The sequence below is a fragment of the Nuphar pumila genome, chromosome 15, assembly GCF_984573655.1.
Source record: "Nuphar pumila chromosome 15, dmNupPumi1.hap1.1, whole genome shotgun sequence".
Lineage (NCBI taxonomy): Eukaryota > Viridiplantae > Streptophyta > Magnoliopsida > Nymphaeales > Nymphaeaceae > Nuphar > Nuphar pumila.
The window spans coordinates 63,635,093-63,654,026 of NC_143263.1; positions in this window are offsets into that span (position 1 = coordinate 63,635,093).

Sequence of the window (18,934 nt, forward strand, 5' to 3'; positions counted from 1 at the left end):
CCAATTTTCTCGCAAATATTTTAAAAACGGAGGCGAGTTATTTTCTCAAATATTTTCAAATTAAGGTCAAGTGAGACCCCGCAAAAGAGTTCCTCTCTCTCTTCTCTTCTTTCTTTTCTCTTCTCTCTTCTTTTACTCCCTTCAAAAAGGAGGAAAATAGAGGTTAGGAAAGAAAAAAAGAAGGAAGAGAGAGAAACCACAAGAGAGGAAATTTTTTGTGATGATCACAGTTTTGGTGACCGTGATGGGACTCGTCTTCATCCGGTCAAATTTTATGCCTTTTCCTTTTTGCTTTAATATTATCTAAGTCTTTATTCTACATATGTCAGCTTCATTTCCATGCAAAACCTTAGGAGCCTAGACTCTTTCCTAAGCTGACATCATCGCATATAGGATCTAAGTATGGTTTGGTAGGACCATATTGATGAGATTATTCCATGCTCACATTAGACTTAGGTCTGAAATACAACTCTCCTCAATTCTAGGGATTGAATGCAAACAATGTATGCAAGTGTATGATTCTCTTCACTTTAATCTATCTCTTTAGGACTTGCATTAGAGACATCTGATTTTATTGCATGCTAAGCATATTTTTGAAAACCTCCCTACCTATATTGTCCCGGTCTTCACGTTGCTGGGTTGTCTCACTGAACCATAGTTCGAGAGAGAGCCTCACAACTGGGCCACTTATTCGGTTTCGCGCCCCCCTACCACGTACCTAAGGGCCATAGTCTGAGGTATATCGATAGGTGCTCAAGGATGTTGGGAAGCCATTACCTTAGAACCGGAGAAATATTTTTATGCCACGTACTTCGAGCTTCAGCTTGGGTATATCGGCGTATCTTGATTGGAATTAGATGATCTAAGCCTTAGAGTTAGGATTAAGGTCCTATCAACCATTTCAAAATATTGCATTTAGAGTCAGCTTCAGGGAGTGTTGTTTGTGCATCCTTGTTTGTACATCTGTGATTGTATGCTATTTTATATATTTTTCCAAAACCCTGGGAATATATTATTCAAAATTTTCTCTTTGTTTTTAAAACCCAGGTGTATTTTTATTTTCTTCTCCTAATTTCTTCTAATTCTTTTGATCCTGCCTGCAAATTCTTCAAATCTTAAATCTTTGCCATCTACTTTCAAAATTCTTTTATTCTCTGGTATATATTCCTTACCTTCTTTTTCAATAAAATGTCTTTTGTCAGGATATGTCCTTTTTCAAAATTAATCTTTGTTCATATTTTACTTGTTTATCCTTTTTTAAAAAAGCAATGCGGTTGTTGCAAATTTTGGTGACAACCCGATCCCTCGTAATGGGATATTTTTGTTGTTAGATTGTGATTTCTTCCCTTATCAAAATTTCTTCCTAGATCTTTTCTAAAAACCCTCCTTTTTGCTCTTCAGAGAGAGCATTAGCATCATCAATTGATTTGGGAAAAGGTCAAGGGTTGCATCGTTCTAACATCTCGGTTACAAGCAGAAAGTAAGGAATGGATTCTTAAAAGTCTGTCAAAGAGGGAGTTCAGGACAACAAAAGTGAGATCGATCCCGCTATATATCAGTTATTCAAAAAGATGATGCTTGAGATATTATCCGAGCAAGCTGAAGCCAATTACGGAAAAGCTCTCACCAAAGGAGAGGCATCTGTCACCTTCTCCATGAATGAACGCAACAATATCAATGTAGGAAACTCTAAAGCCAGCAGGGGCAGCAACCAAGGCAACCAGGGCAGCAACTTGGGGGAGTATAAAGGCCATATTGGGAAATGTTGTGAAAGCCATGATAGACTTCTTCAATACAGTCCTTAGCAAAAAGGCAAGAAGCAAGAAGGACCAAAGCACAAGGATTGGAGAAGGGATCGAGATTTCACTTCTTTAGATGAGCCGCTCGACAAAGTCCTCAAATACATGTTGTCTAACAGATTAGTCAGGCTCCCAAAAGCCGTCATCTCTTCCACAATCATGGGAAAATATATAGACCAATTCTGCAGGTTCCATCGAGCAACAGGGCATGACACTGAGTATTGCTTTGTCTTCAAGAATATAGTTCAAGACTGCCTTGATAAGAATCTCTTTGTCAAAAACGAAGAAGAAAAACATTCAGATCTCCTAACCATGCAAGCCCAGTCCAACTCCCAGACAGGGGTCAGTGCTTAACTAAAGTCAAGCAAGCCGAAGAAAACAAAGCGTGATGGTTGGGGTTATGACCGCAAGCTTACCCCTCTAGGTCAGCCAATCGAAGAAGTTCTACAATACCTGCTGGCGAAAGACATGATCAAGCTCCCAAGGCAGGTTGATCCTTCTGTCACCATGGAAAAATGGAAAGATTGCTTCTGCAAATTTCATCGAGCGAGGGGGCATGATACGGAACGTTGTTTTGTCCTTAAAAACATTGTGCAGGACTACATTGACAAAGAGATTTTGGTCCCAGAGGAAGGAGAGGAGCAACCTGCAGTTTCACCGAACCATTTCCAGACCACTCGGAGAATTGAGAATGCCAAGAGTTTTTCACTTTCATTCCTTTTTGTCAGTCACTCTATAGGGGCAAGTCAGCCCAGTCTTTTGCGACTTTTTGGTTAAAATACTTGTAAATATTCAGTTTTGTTATCAACTTTTGCTTATCAATGAAATGTTGATTCTCTTTGTATCTTTGATATGCAATACTTCCTTCTTTTTGCCATACTGAGGCATTTAAATTCCTTTTCTTTTCAAAATGCAGGACAATCCTGACATCATTCATGAGAGAAATGATATTACCTATGAGAGTCTTTCAAAAATCATGAAATTTTAGTTACTACAAAATCTTCGTCATAATAACAAAAAAGTTCAAATATTTCTGGTCAAACCTTTTTCAAAGATCAACCCTCGTGTTGATCATAAAAATTGGTTTCAAACCATTTGCATTCAAAGATCAACCCTCATGTTGATCATATTTTCTAAAAATTGGTTTCGAACCATTGCATTCAAAGATCAACCCTCGTGTTGATCATATTTTCTAAAAATTGGTTTCGAACCATTTGCATTCAAAGATCAACCCTCGTGTTGATCATATTTTCTAAAAATTGGTTTCGAACCATTTGCATTCAAAGATCAACCCTCGTGTTGATCATATTTTCTAAAAATTGGTTTTCGAACCATTTGCATTCAAAGATCAACCCTCGTGTTGATCATATTTTCTAAAAATTGGTTTCAAACCATTGCATTCAAAGATCAACCCTCGTGTTGATCATATTTTCTAAAAATTGGTTTCGAACCATTTGTATTCAAAGATCAACCCTCGCGTTGATCATATTTTCTAAAAATTGGTTTCGAACCATTTGCATTCAAAGATCAACCCTCGTGTTGATCATATTTTCTAAAAATTGGTTTTGAGCCATTGCATTCAAAGATCAACCCTCGTGTTGATCATATTTTCTAAAAATTGGTTTTGAACCATTTGCATTCAAAGATCAACCCTCGTGTTGATCATATTTTCTAAAAATTGGTTTCGAACCATTGCATTCAAAGATCAACCCTCGTGTTGATCATATTTTCTAAAAATTGATTTTGACCCATTGCATTCAAAGATCAACCCTCGTGTTGATCATATTTTCTAAAAAATTAGGTTTTCAAATCATTGCTTCAAAAAATTAACCCTCATGATGATCTCTCATGATCGATCCCCTTTCAAAGATCAGTCATCACGTTGATCATTCTTCTCACGGTTAATCCTCTTTCCAAAAAATGATTTTTCTCATATTCTTTAAAGATCCCACATGCAGGCAGAATCAAACAAATTCTTTTTTTCAAACTTTTATCAATTTTTCATTTATCAATCTTTATCAGTTTATCAGTTTTATTCATTTTATCAAAATTTTATCAATTTTATTTGTTCATCCATTTTTATTAATTCTTCTTGTCAATTCTTATTTCAAAATTTTACTCTTTCAAGTTAAGGGATAAACCTGATGCCTCTTTTCCATGAGGTATTTCTTTTTCCTTGTTCCCCCCCTTTTCAGGTTAAGGGATAAACCTGAAACCTCGTCCTACGAGGTCCTTTCTTCAGGATAAGGGATAGCCCTGAATGTTTTTCTTCCTCTTTTAAAGCTTCATTAATCTCTGCCAAATCTTTTTCTTTATCCAATTTTATCATTTTTATTTCAAATTTTGTCAATTCTTTTGATTCTTTATCAAGCCTCTTATCAATTTTTATCAAAATTTTATTTCCTTCCCATTCAGGATAAGGGATAATCCTGAAACCACTCATAGGAAGCAACAATGCTACATGTGAGAATCCTTTTACAAAGATAAATTTCATAAAATTTTCTTGATTCTTCTCTTTTGTCAAATCTTCCATCAATTTCTATGTCTTCTCGTCAGTTCTTCTCAAATTTTATTTCCTCCCCAGTCAAGATAAGGGGGCAATCAGATCACATGCAAATAATTCAGTCCTCGAAATGGTCATTCTCAATCCCAGATCCGGTCCTCGCACTGGCAAATTTTCAAAACTCAATCTTCTGATTAAAAATTTTTTGTCAAAAACCCGAGTTCCCACTCGGGCTTTTCCCTTTATTCTTTCGTTTGAAGTTTCGAGTTCCGACTCAGACTTCCTTTTGGATCCAATGCTCGTGTTGGGACCAATCGTTGCGACGAAATTTCGATTTTTTCAAAAACTCAAAATTTTCTATTGAAGATCCGAGATTCGGCTCGGGTTTTTTCTTCTATTATTTTGTTTGATGTTCCGAGCTCCGACTAGGACTTCCTTTTGGATCCAATGCTCACATTGGAACCAATCGTTGTGTCGAAATTTTGAAATTTTCAAATAAAAAATTCTTTTATCTTTTATTTTGAAGCTCCGAGTTCCGGCTCGGGTTTTCCCTTCTATTATTTTGTTTGAAGTTCCGAGTTCCGACTAGGACTTCCTTTTGGATCCAATGCTCACGTTGGGACCAATCGTTGCATCGAGAATTCGAGTTTTCCAACTCAAATTTCTTTTTATCTTTTACCTTGAACATCCGGGTTCCGACTCGGGTTCTCCCTTTTAGATATTCCATCCTCTTTTTTTAAAATATCCAAGTTCCAACTTGGACCCCAACTGCCAGGCGGGTCCTTCTTCCAAAATCGATCCCTTCGGCTAATTCATTCCAAATTTCAAGCTTCAGGATTATTTTCTTTACAAATTCTTCTTTTTCCCTTTCAGGTTAAGGGATAAACCTCATGCCTCCTGCTAACGAGGTATTTCTTTCCTTCCTTCCCCGTTCAGAATAAGGGGATAAATCCTGAAAGCCGACCACATGCAATTAAACTATGATAGTCCATTAATTCTCTCCAAAAACCTTTATCTTTCTAAACTCATTCTGAAAATCTAGCTCATCTTCACAACCCAGTCCTCGCACTGGGTATTTTTCAAACTCTTCAATCATATATTGAGCTCATCTCCAAAATCCGGTCCTCGCAGCGGTAACTTCCTAAATTCAGCCTTCTGATCAAAGCTTTTCCTTCTATAAATCAAATTCTGACTTAAACTTCTGAATTTCATGTATTTCAAACGTTCCAACTTCTGCTGGTCAGGTATTTCAAACGTTCCAGCTTTCGCTGGTTAGGTATTTCAAACGTTCCAGCTTTCGCTGGTCATGTATTTCAAACGTTTCAGCTTTCGCTGGTCATGTATTTCAAACGTTCCAGCTTTCGCTGGTCATGTATTTCATGTTACGACAATGAAGCCATACATGATACTTCAAGTACAAGGTTTTGATGATGAGCAAGTAGAATCAACTGCATTTCAGCTAAGGCTATGAAGAAATTGAAGAATTCGGTGAAGAATCCTTGAAGACTAGTGTGCAAATGTTTAATTCATTAAAAGTCTTAGATTCTTGTAAGAGCCTTACTTAGAGTGCATATTTAGGTTGCATTTCACCTTAAAAGTCTTTAGAAAAACTTTTCTAAAAGAAAATCTTTTTAGAAAACTCTTTTCTTAAATTTTCATGTTTATTAGTCGACCAATAGACTTATCAGTCGACTAATCCTTTCGCGCCATATTTTCTAAAAAGTCATTTTTGTCAAATTAGTCGACCGAAGGTTTTATCAGTCGACTGGACAGAATGTCTGTTTTCTGGAAAATTAGCAGCAGTCGACTAATGGTTTTATCAGTCGACTGAACAGAACATGTGTTTTCTGAAAACTTAGCAACAGTCGACTAATGCTTTTTATCAGTCGACCGAACAGAATGTTTATTTTTCAGAAGTTTTTAGCAGCAGTCGACTAAAAGGTTTTTCAGTCTACTGATGATATTATCAGTCGACTAACTTTTCTCAAGTCGACTAAGTTTCAAAAGTTCAGATTTTCAAACGGCTCGATTAACAGATCAGTCGACCGACAATAACTGTCAGTTTACTAATAACTAACTATTAGTCGACTAACTGATGTTTCAGTCGACTAATTTTGCCGTTTTCCTGAAACTTCAAAACAGGCGTGTCTTTTCATTTTTCAAACGTTTTGATCGTTCAAAATGGACAGTTTTGACACCCTTTCATACTCTCAACGTATGGAATATTTTAACTATAAATATGAGTGCATTCTACACTCAAAAACAAAAAAAAATCAATAGAATTATATTGAATTACTTCTTGCTTTTCACTCCTATTCATTCAAGTATTTGTTTTCTCACTCACGTGATATTTTCACTTTAGTTTTTCACTCAAATCACTTTGAGAGATAGTGAATTCGTGAGTAGAGCGTTTCAACAACCTCAAAAGCCAATTGCATCTCATTTGCATTCAAAAGGAAGGCTCATAGGTTGTATTGTAAGTTGTTATTTCTTTTGTGTAAAAAGAAGGACTCCTTGGTGTAAAGGAGTTGTTTGCTTTCAGTGGGATTGTTACTGAAAGTGGGACCGGTTATGGTCTGTGTGATCTTGTAGTTTACAAGGTTGATAGTGGAAAATCTCAAGCGGGTTTTGCTTGGGGACTGGATGTAGGTCGGGTTTGACCGAACCAGGATAAAATGTCGTGTTCTTTGTGTGTTTGCTTTGAGATTTGCAAAATCATTCAATATTTCGCAGAATTTTTTTTAAAAGCACTATTCACCCCCCTCTAGTGCTCGTTGCCTCGATCCTAGTGCACTTTCATTTCAAACGTTCCAGCTTTCACTGGTCAGGTATTTCAAACGTTCCAGCTTTCGCTGGTCAGGTATTTCAAACATTCCAGCTTTCGCTGGTCATGTATTTCAAACGTTTCAGCTTTCGCTGGTCAGGTATTTCAAATGTTCCAGCTTTAGCCGGTCATGTATTTCAAACGTTCCAGCTTTCGCAGGTCAGGTATTTCAAATGTTCCAGCTTTCGCTGGTCATGTATTTCAAACATTCCAGCTTTCGCTGGTCATGTATTTCAAACGTTTCAGCTTTCGCTGATCATGTATTTCAAACATTCAAGCTTTTGCTGGTCATATATTTCAAACGTTCCAGCTTTCGCTGGTCATGTATTTCAAACGTTCCAGCTTTCGCTGGTCATGTATTTTAAACGTTCCAACTTTCGCTGGTCATGTATTTCAAACGTTTCAACTTTTCGCTGGTCATGTATTTCAAAGGTTCCAGCTATTGCTAATCATGTATTTCAAATGTTTCAGCTTTCGCTGATCATGTGTTTCAAACGTTCTAGCTTTTGCTGGTTATGTATTTCCAAAGGATCCAGCATCTCGTTGGTCATGTATTTCCAAAAGACCCAGCCTTTGCTGGTCATATATTTCCAAAAGATCCAACACCAGTTGGTCATGTATTTCCAAAAGATCCAACACTCGTTGATCATGTATTTCAAAGGATCCAGCTCCTGCTGGTCGTGTATTCCAAAAGATCAAACCTTCAGGGTGCGATTTCTCAATTCTCTCATTTCTGAACCTTTGGGTTTTTAATCTCTTAAATCTATCATTTTCAAACCTTCAAGATCTTCAATCTCTTAGTTCCCCAACCTCTGGGTTGCAATATCTTTAAAATCTCATAATTTTCTCAATCCTCGGGTTATAATCTCCCAAATTCAATCATTTTCAAACCATCAGATTAAGTCCTTCATTTTCAAATCCAGTTTTTTATAACTGGTCGGGATTTGCAATCCAGTGTTTTCACTGGCCGGGATTTGAAATCCAGTATTTTCACTGGTCGGGATTTAAAATCCAATTTTTTATAACTGGTCGGGATTTGAAATCCAGTGTTTTCACTGGTCGGGATTTGAAATTCAGTGTTTTCACTGGTTGGGATTTGAAATTCAGTTTTTATAACTGGTCGGGATTTGAAATCCAGTGTTTTCACTGGTCGGGATTTGAAATCCAGTTTTTTATAACTGGTCGGGATTTGAAATCCAGTTTTTTATAACTAGTCGGGATTTGAAATCCAATGTTTTCACTGGTCGGGATTTGAAATCCAGTGTTTTCACTGGTCGGGATTTGAAATCCAATTTTTATAACTGGTCGGGATTTAAAATCGAGTGTTTTCACTGGTCGGGATTTGAAATCTAGTGTTTTCACTGGTTGGGATTTGAAATCTAGTGTTTTCACTGGTCGGGATTTGAAATCCAATTTTTATAACTGGTCAGGATTTGAAATCCAGTGTTTTCACTGGTCGAAATTTGAAATCCAGTTTTTTATAAATGGTCGGGATTCAAAATTCAGTTTTTTATAACTGGTCGGGATTTGAAATCCAGTGTTTTCACTGGTCGGGATTTGAAATCCAGTGTTTTCACTAGTCAGGATTTGAAATCGAGTTTTTATAACTGGTCGGGATTTGAAATCCAGTGTTTTCACTGGTCGGGATTTGAAATCTAGTGTTTTATAACTGATCGGGATTTGAAATCCAGTGTTTTCACTGGTCGAGATTTGAAATCCAGTGTTTTCACTGGTCGGGATTTGAAATCCAGTTTTTATAACTGGTCGGGATTTGAAATCCAGTGTTTTCACTGGTCGGGATTTGAAATCTATTTTTTTATAACTGGTCGGGATTTGAAATTCAGTTTTTTATAACTGGTCGGGATTTAAAATCCAGTGTTTTCACTGGTGAGGATTTGAAATCCAGTGTTTTCACTGGTCGGGATTTGAAATCCAGTTTTTATAACTGGTTGGGATTTGAAATCTAGTGTTTTAATTGGTCGAGATTTGAAATTCAATTTTTTATAACTGGTCGGGATTTGAAATCCAGTTTTTTATAACTGGTCGGGATTTGAAATCCAGTGTTTTCACTGGTCGGGTTTTGAAATCCAGTGTTTTCACTGGTCGGGATTTGAAATCCAGTTTTTATAACTGGTCGGGATTTGAAATCTAGTGTTTTCACTGGTCGGGATTTGAAATCCAGTGTTTTCACTGGTCGGGATTTGAAATCTAGTTTTCATAACTGGTCAGGATTTGAAATCCAGTGTTTTCACTGGTCGGGATTTCCAAAATCTAAAAAGTCAAGTTTTTCAAAGTCTGATCTTTATACCATTCCCCTAAATTGCAACTAAAGGTTTCATCAAAATCCATATTGAGTGATAGTTATCGTCGCAAAATTTTTTTCCGTCTTCCCTTACTTGCGGAAGAGAGAGAGAAATGCTTTCGCGATTCAAACTTGACCGAATTTTGGAAATTGTTTTGAAATACTCGCCTCCGTTTTGAAAATTGCGGGAAAATCTATGGGATGGGGCTCGACCTGTCGGTACGAGGTTCCACCGTTCCTGCCGCCTTTAACAGGGGTAATCAAACCAAGGACCAAAATTATGCTTGACTTAGTGAAATTACCGAAAGTGTGTTCTATCCTAAATGCACAAAGAATTCAGGCATGTGCTATGAGAATTTTGGAAAATGTAAATTGGAAAATATGATGTATGCTTAGAAAATATTTAGAGTTGAAAAGCATTTCTCGGGAAAAGATGGAAATCAGTCTCTCAAGAAAACTCAGACGAAGAAGGTTTGAAATCTCGAGAAAGTTTATAAAGAGTTGGAAAATCTTGAGGAAGTGAGAATCTCGAGAAAATCTTGAGAAAGTTTATAAGGACTTGGAAAATCATGAAGAAGTGAGAATCTCGAGAAAATCTTGAGAAATTTTATAAAGATCTGAAAAATCATGAAGAAATGGGAATCTCAGGAAAATTTTGAGAAAGTTTAGAAAGAATGAGAAAACCATGAAAAAATAAGAATCTCAAGAAAATTTTAAGAAAGATTAGAAAGACTTGGAAAACCATGAGAAAATAAGAATCTCAGGAAAATTTTGAGAAAGTTTAGAGAGGCTTGTAAAACCATAAAGAAATGAGAATCTCAGAGAAAGTTTGAGAAAATTTATAAAAACTTAGAAAACCCTGAAGAAATGAGAATCTCAGGAAAAATGGAAGGAATTCTTGAGAAAGGATGAATATTTGAAAAGGAAAGCACTTGTAAGGAAAAACTCAGATTTTGAGAGTTTTCTTAGGAAAATGATAGAAAATTTTGTAGGAAAGATTCATTGGAGAAGGAAATTCAAAACTTAGGAAATTGAAATCCTGAGAATCTGGTTTTTTTTTGAAATATCTGAAAATCGACTTGGATTCTTGAGAAAATGAGAAATTCCTTTGAAAAGAATCTTAAGGAAATAACTTTTTAAGGAAAATCACAGGAAAAAAATTTGGATTTGGGAAATCCAACTCCGAATATCATCATAGTTTCTTGAGAAAGTCGATTCCATGAAGTGAAAATCTTTTGAGAAAATCATGAGAAAAATGAATGATGCAGATGATTTGAATGAATGAATGTACTTTGAAAAACTTTTTGAAAAATTTGTTGGAAAAATGTGGATTAAGCCGAAGTAAATCCTTCACATATTCTGACTGTGGCCATGAATATATTCAGGGTTTATTTGAGTTAATTCACAATGTTCTGAAAACATTGGAAATATGCGGTGCATTTTCAAGATAGCCTAAGAGTTTAGGCTCAATTTGACTGGTAGAGAGATGATGGATCTGGGTCTCGTCCATATTCCGACTAGGGCCGTAAATATGGACTCCACCGAGTTCATCAACTCTCTAAAAATTGGTGCACGTGCCATTCGTGTTCATCCACGGTGAATTTTGAAAATTTGAGATATATGCATCATAGAATCAGGATATTACTGAAATCAAACTATATGAGATGCGACCTAATCTAAGCAGTAAAAGTAAATCTTATTCCAAGGTTTACATTGGATTGTTACATTGCATAACATAAAGTAAGAGAAAATTGAAATGGAGCCAATGAGTCAGCATCTTATAGATTTTCCTGCAAAATGAGAGTTAGTACAAGATAACCAAGGAAATGGGTATATATACTATATACAACAAAGATATACATGTAGATATAAAAATACTTGAATTTATGATAAATGATATATGATAATGAAGATATATTTGCAAAAAGTAAAAGAAAAGAAAAATATATGTGATATTCAATGCACATGAAGGGATATATACATACATATATACATATATATATACATATATATATACATATATTACATATACACGTATACATATAGGTAGATATACAATAGATATACATATATATAGACATATATATACATATAATGAGAAAATATATATGTTTAATGGAAATTCCACATAATGGGTAAAACCAGAAATTACAAGTATAGACAGTTTCTGTAGATGATTTCACACAGCCGTATTTCTCAAATTATAAGGTATTTTTTAATAAAAATGGGTATAGAGCTTCTCTATATACCAATAACAAAGCATGCCAAAGATGGTCTGTAAAGCCTGGATGGATATTAAAGTATTCATACATGAACAGGGCCAATTATCAAGACTGGGCTCCTGCAGAAAAGAGAATGGATAAAGGATGATGGGTATACAAATCTCATGAATGTTGTTGCCCTTTTACACAATGAAAGATATGGTTATTGATGCTGATGTCAAATGCTCTCTATACTACAACAAGGTCTAAATTTAGGATAAGGTGACTTACAGGGAAGGAAATATGATATGAAAATCAAATTACAGCTGTGAGGAGTGATTAACATTACAGTCTGTGTATGAGGCTCTTTGCTGTGTGTGGGGTTTATCTGTACAATAGGTGAAGCAATAACCTATACCATTTACAACATGCGTAGAGAACAAAACTGGGTAATGGAATGAACATGCACCTGTAGATAAAGGAGTGGCTAAATGTATAACATACAAAAGGTGCAGGAAATAGGCTGCAGAAGCACTATGGACTGGCTTTAAGGGTGTTGTGAAGGTGTGTGAGGATAAGGAAAATATACAAGTGATGCTGCCAGTGGAAATGTAAGTACAGCAGGAGGTTGAATGACACTATGGCAACGGCTATAAGGTGGTAAAGGGGTATTGGGAGATGATAACATGCTGGTAGGTATCCAGCAAATGGTAAAAAAAAAATGTTGCAAAATATATCGTTAGAGTGTCCAGCACTCATATACATAACTGTTAAAAAAAAAATGTATATATAACAAACTTAACTTGTAAAATAGACCTTACATTCTGCATACTGTTTCCTAACTACTGTAATTAAAATGGGGTTGATGACAGGGGACATTGAATAAAGAATGTTACATGTATATAAAAAAAAAAAAAAAAACAAAGCAGCTAATTGATCATGCCAAGGAATAAACTATGCACAGTAAGAATCACATATGATATAGCTCTAAAATTGTAAATACAGCAAATCAATATTATTATTTATATACATATATATCAACGATAAAATTCTGCTATGCTGTCATCTACCAATCATGTAGCACCCTTATTCCAAACCATGACTGCTATCATCAGACATACATTTTCATCAAATAAGAAAGACAATCTCAACCGGACTAATGGAAGCAATGATGAAATTTATATCCCATAAACGTGTATAACAGAACTGTAGAAGTGATTGCAGCATGACAGATCCCTAAGGAGAAGCATCAGTAATGAGGCCAAAACAAGTAAACTCATGAGTTTGACAACAAATGATTCAGAAGCTGTATTGAGTGACTGGATACAACTCATTGGCTAAATCATCCTATGTTGAATTAGATGCAAGATATACCTCATTCATCTGGCTATTTGGGTGAGCTGTATCGAAACATACAGGGAGTTAAATACAACAAACCCATGTACTAAAATCCATTAATAACTATAAAGAAAAAAGATTATCATAAGCAAAGACATTCAAACAGCATTACCATTGGCGAACTAAGAAACAAAGAGCATGAAAAACCAATACATTAGAGATATTAAACTATCTGATGCCTTGTAGCTACAATAGGCCGTTGATATTATCTCAAAACCTGTGACATTGATGCTACTATTGGCAGCTCAATACTACACAGTGCTGTGTTCCGGATGAACAGGGAAATAAGAGATGGGAAACAGGAAGATCCAGGAAAATGAAATGGGGAAAAAGAGAATAGCATTGATCCAAAGGAAATGATCGGTTGCTTACCTTGAGCCCAGAAAGAAGATGCTTCCTTTGTATGCTGGGATGGATCAAAAACTTCCACGAAATCGGGAGAGGAGTCAGGGGACGGAGAAGGGGAAGGAAGAGGGCAGCTTCACGTTTGATAAGAAGACCCGTGCTGGACTGAAAGGTGAATAGTCTTCACGCTGGATGGAGGAATCGCCGGCTGGATTTCTTACTGCTGGTGGGCTGAAGGAAAAGGGGCAGCAACGTTCTGCAGTGTGTAACCCTTGTAAACAGCAAATGAGAGTCGTTCTTTTCTATTGGGTGGTTCAAGCTGGCTATAGCTTCTGCTGGCTGGGCTGCAGGATGATGGCAGTCTCTTGGGTTGAAGGAAATGCTCCCCAGCTTTGTGAATCACCTGCAATAAGAACAGAAAATCCCCCAAAATCAATCGGCCCAGCCCCTTTTTCTGCTGGATCTTCTGTCGGCTGAAGGATGGTGGGCTGAAGGCTGAAGATGGAAGACCTCCCACTGGATCTCCTGCTGGCTGGTGTGCTGAAGAAGATGGTCTTCACGCTAGCCCTCCTGCTGGCTGGACTGAAGTGGAGGTGAATATGCGGCAGGGGCTGAAAAGATGGCTGGAGATGGCTCCCCTGCGGCTGGAGCTGAAGAAGGCCTGGATGTTGATGGGGCTGAAGGCTGATGAAGGATGGCGCTGGCTGCTGTCGCTGGAGATGGATCTCCCCCTCTTCTAAAACCCAAAAGAGCCAATTTCAATCCCCTCCCTTTCCTTCGTGAGTGCTTGCCTCTTTTAAAACCTTCCTTTCTCCCCCAAAAGAAACGCATCCCCTTCCCCCTTAATGAGGTTCCGTTAAAAAATTTTTTGAAAATTTTGTTGAAAATTTTTGCAAAGGCGTGAAACCGATGCCTCATTGTTTTGAAAACTTGCTATTTTTAAAAGAGGCGCCTCTTTGGTTTTTCCAAAACCTTGTTTTTTTTCCTAAGTTTAGATAGAAATCAAATTTATTACTTTTTTTTTTTGGAAGTTCGGCTGTGCCATTTAAGGTTGCCTCCTTCTTAAAACAATAATTATTTAAACAAATAAAAAAAAATAAAAAATAAAATATAAAAAAAATGAATATTGAAATAAATGAGAGGTTTTTATGGAAATGCCATCTCAATCCACTTTTAAAATCCTTTTGAAGATAAAGCTTTATTTTGTTTTGTAAAATCCTTTTATTTTCAAATAGGGTGCCACATGTGTGTGGACCCACTAAAATAAATAAATAAATAAATAAGAAATTTAAAAAAAAAATTTTGCAAATTGGTATGACTTCGGGTGGGTCCCGCTTGAGAATAAAACACCTCACCTGAGAGTTTTAGTACGATGCTAGCTCAAAGGCGGGTCCCGCTCCATTTATTTGAAGATACGAGATAAAACCTTATTGGTTTTTTTCAAGAATTTGGAAAAATTGGGTTTTCAGGGCAAAAATATGGATAAATGTAAAAACAAAATTTGTAAAGAGATTTAAAATCTTTTGCAAAAACAGTTTTGAGATAAAATCTTTAAAATCAATATCCAAATATCCAGATTGTTTTCTTGATAATTTTTTTTTTTTGTAATTCAAAGTCCCAGGGGTAAAATGGGAAAATTTGGTAATTTTGAATACCCAGGGTTTTAAAAATCGGTTTTGAAAAGTTTAAAAATCAAATCTGGATTGACAATTTTGAAAATTAGGAGTTCTGGATCTCAAACTGACATGCTATGCAATGAAATGATGCAAAGTGTTCATGCAATGCGATGCAAAGACATGTTCCAGTGAAATGTCATTCCGAGCTCGGACTTAGAAATTCTAACTTTTTGTCCAGAAAGAGGATTTTGAAATTTTGCAATTTGAAGATGTCTCTGAACCTAAATATAGAAATTTTGAGGCTCAAAAGTGAAATTTAGGACTTTCTGCCAGGTTCAATCTTGGAAAATGACAATTTTGCCCTTCATTGCTTCTGAAGAACTGAAATATGATAATTAAGGGCAATGTCAAGAAGGTGAGTGAAAATTTGGGGTGTTTACAGATGCCCCTCTTTGCTAATAAGCCGGCTTATGGTCGAGCTTAGTGGCAAAGAAAACACACCAAATTTGGGCTATATAAAAATGCCCTAGTTAGAAGGATCTGACTGGGTATGAAGAAGTTAGCCCGAGGAAGATGATAGATATGAAATGGAGAAATGAAGAGGAAAGACTCACTCTGTGAGAGTGAAATTCAGGTTTATGCCCTTAACCTGGATGGGACAGAAAATGCTTCGTATGGAACAAAGCCCAGGTTTTAACCTTTGACCTGATTGGGGAATGAAAATATCTCATCAAAATGAGATTCAGGTTTGTACCCTTAACCTGATCGGGTGAAAAATGGAATACCTCTTTGAATGAGGCTCAGGTTTGTACCCTTATCCTGATCGGGTGGAAAATGGAATACCTCTTTGAATGAGGTTCAGGTTTGTACCCTTATCCTGATTGGGCGGAAAATGGAATACCTCTTTGAATGAGGCTCAGGTTTTGTACCCTTATCCTGATCGGGTGGAAAATGGATGGAATCCTCGAAAGAAGAGACCACGATGGAACCTTCGGATTTTGCACAATAAATCCGACAGGGGTTTTGCAAAAGAAAGAAAAATGGGGTCCCTAAAGCTTGAAAAGGGGTTGATCTTGGACGTCTCATTGCTGAGATTAAAATCAGCTTTTGAAATTGCCTTTTGCGAGAAAATGATTATTGGTTCAACCTCAAACCGAAATGGAACTATCTATGGTGGGACAGTGGGGACACAGAGAAGTGTGCAATCTGAGAGTTCATGCTCTAAAAGAAGGGAAGGAATCAAGTCCTTAGGAGGGATTTTAAAATTGGTGTCAGGATGTATCAAAGACGGATATCAAGCTCTCACTTCACGTCAGGATAGCTAGAAAATGTTGTTAAAATATTGAGAATTCTGTTGTTGATTCAAAGTTTTTGAAAATATTCCACATTGTTGCAAAGATATTCCTTATTTTCTACCCAAAGCATTACCTCCAAACAAGGTTCACTTCGTAGAATCGAGACTTGAAATCCAAATTGCTTGCAATTGACCTTCTTCAAGGAAGCTATCAATTTCCTTGATATGAACAGGAAAGTGAGAATTCAATATTATGAAAGCAATTGATGAAAGAGTATTGATAATAGAATTTCACAAGTTTAAAGAAGATTCTTGATAGATCTGGCAGTTTGATACCCTGAGGGCTTCTCTCATGATAATCTTTCTACACTCTTTTGGCTCTCTTGTGTTTTGGCTGCATTCTCCTTCATTTTGGAGATGTTCTGGCTTTTTCTCTCTTTCTTTTTCCTCTCTTGCTCTCTTTTGGGAAGGGTACGTCACAAACTCCTTCATCTTGGAGATGTTTCGATCCTTCTTTGACGATATTGGCTCATGGGTCAGAGATTTTTTGGATGATAGCTAAAATTAAATATCTTTTAGGGATTGTCGAGAGGTTCATCGCATCTGCCTTCATCTCGACAGTGCTTTGGACTTTCCCTGGAAGGACCCGTCACAAACTCCGTCATCTTGGAGATGTTTCGAATCTTCTTTGGCCCCGGGAGTCTACTCGCTTAATTCGCCTTCATCTTGACGACAATTGAGAGACCCCCTTTTACGGATACTTAATTGCAGCTTAGGTGATTCTGAGGAGACAGGGTTTTGATGAATACTCTCTTTTTCTAGCGCTCAAGATATTTTCACTGCCTCGTCTTTTCAAGAATAGTCTTTAAAGATGTGCCATTGACTGCGATCAATATCAATCATTTATGGCTTTGCAATAACACTGAATCTTCTTCGCTGGCCATATTGAAGACTTATCCTTCATCCTTTTGGTTGGCCAATAGAAAGAATTTGAAGTTTGAATCTCTTTTCGCAAAAGCTTCACTCTTTTGGAAGTAATGCTGAAGGTAAACTGAAATAAAGATTCTGAAATCAACAATTAATTGATTGTCAAATTGACAAAATTTTCTTGAAATCCCTAGTGAAAGTGAGTATTTGCAATCTGGCTCAACACATCCGTAACGAAAATTCTCCTCTCTTTTTCCCCAAAAAGAGAGACTCAGGCTTAGCCCTTACCTGAATGGGAAATGGGAAATACTCTTCTCTTCTCTGAAGAGGAGGTGTTTGCAAAACGAACTTTCGAAGAGAAATTAAGCTTCCGTCAAAGCTCCCTAATATTAGGCTTCTCTTATGGAAAGGGGGCCGATAATGGTGAGGTCTGGAAATTTAAGTCATGGAGGAACAAGTCCATCACACTCTCCCTGACAAAAGGGTCCTTCATGACGGAAATGGCCTAGTATGAAATTTGGGGGTTACAAGAAAAGCGAGTCTCCGTCGATCCTCTCCCTATGAAAGGGTTCCTTGTGTGAAATTGGAAATTGTTTTGCAAACGGTTCACAAAGACGCGAGTCCCTTCAAACTCTCCCTGAAAAGGGGCTAAGTGAACGAATTGGATAGCATGCGAAAAGAACGAGCTCCCTCGAACTTTCCCTAAAAAGGGTCTCTCGCAAGAGAAAATGATTGAAATTGGATATTGAAATTGATTGACCCAAAGGTCGAAATTGGAAATTGGAAAATTGGTTGCTGGAAATTGAATGACCCGAAGGTCGAAATAGGATGACCTGACGGTCGAGATTGAGAATTGGTTGACCAAAAGGTCAAAATTGTGTGACTCGAAGGTCGAAATGGAGAATTGAGTGACCTAAAGGTCAAAATTGAGAATTGAGTGACCCGAAGGCCAAAGATTGGAAATTGATTGACCCGAAGGTCGAAAATTGGAAATTGATTAACCCAAAGATCGAAGATTGGAGAATTGCCTGATTTGAAGATTTAAATTGGAATTTGAAGGGCAAAATGTCAAATTTGAGCAATTGACAGACTGTGATGGTTGAAATGACTTGGATTGATCAAAGGAGGATGATGAGTTCGAGTCAGAGCTCGAATAAAATATAGAGATCACGAGTCGGAACCCGGATCAACAAAAGAAAATGATGTGAAATAAAACCCGAGTTGAAACTCGTTTTTTCGAAAGTTTGGGATTTTGAAAATGTACCAGTTTAAACATTGGATTTTGAAACAATACCAGTTCGAGCACTGGGTTTTAGTTCAGTATTGGTGATTACCTTCCAATTTTGAATCATTAAAAATTGTGATGGGACTGTTTATTGAAATTCTCATACTGACTGGGATTGTTGTTAATGTAATTGAATGCAAATGAATATGAATTGATGCACATGAATGCACAAGTGCGTGAAATGAGGAATTTGTTTATCCTGTCTGCATACAAAACAAAATTTTTAAAAATGCCCCAGTGTAACTGGGAAAGAGAGTTGAATCATTATTTGAAGGAAATGGGAAGATTACAAGAGGAGACTAAATGTTTCAGGTGTAGAACTTTTTCAAGTGTCGAGCATTAATGGGATCTGGCAATTCTACACCATCGGCGTTGATGAGCCGATATGAGTTATGGGGTAATGCTTCTTTGACGACATATGGGCCTTCCCAATTTGGCGA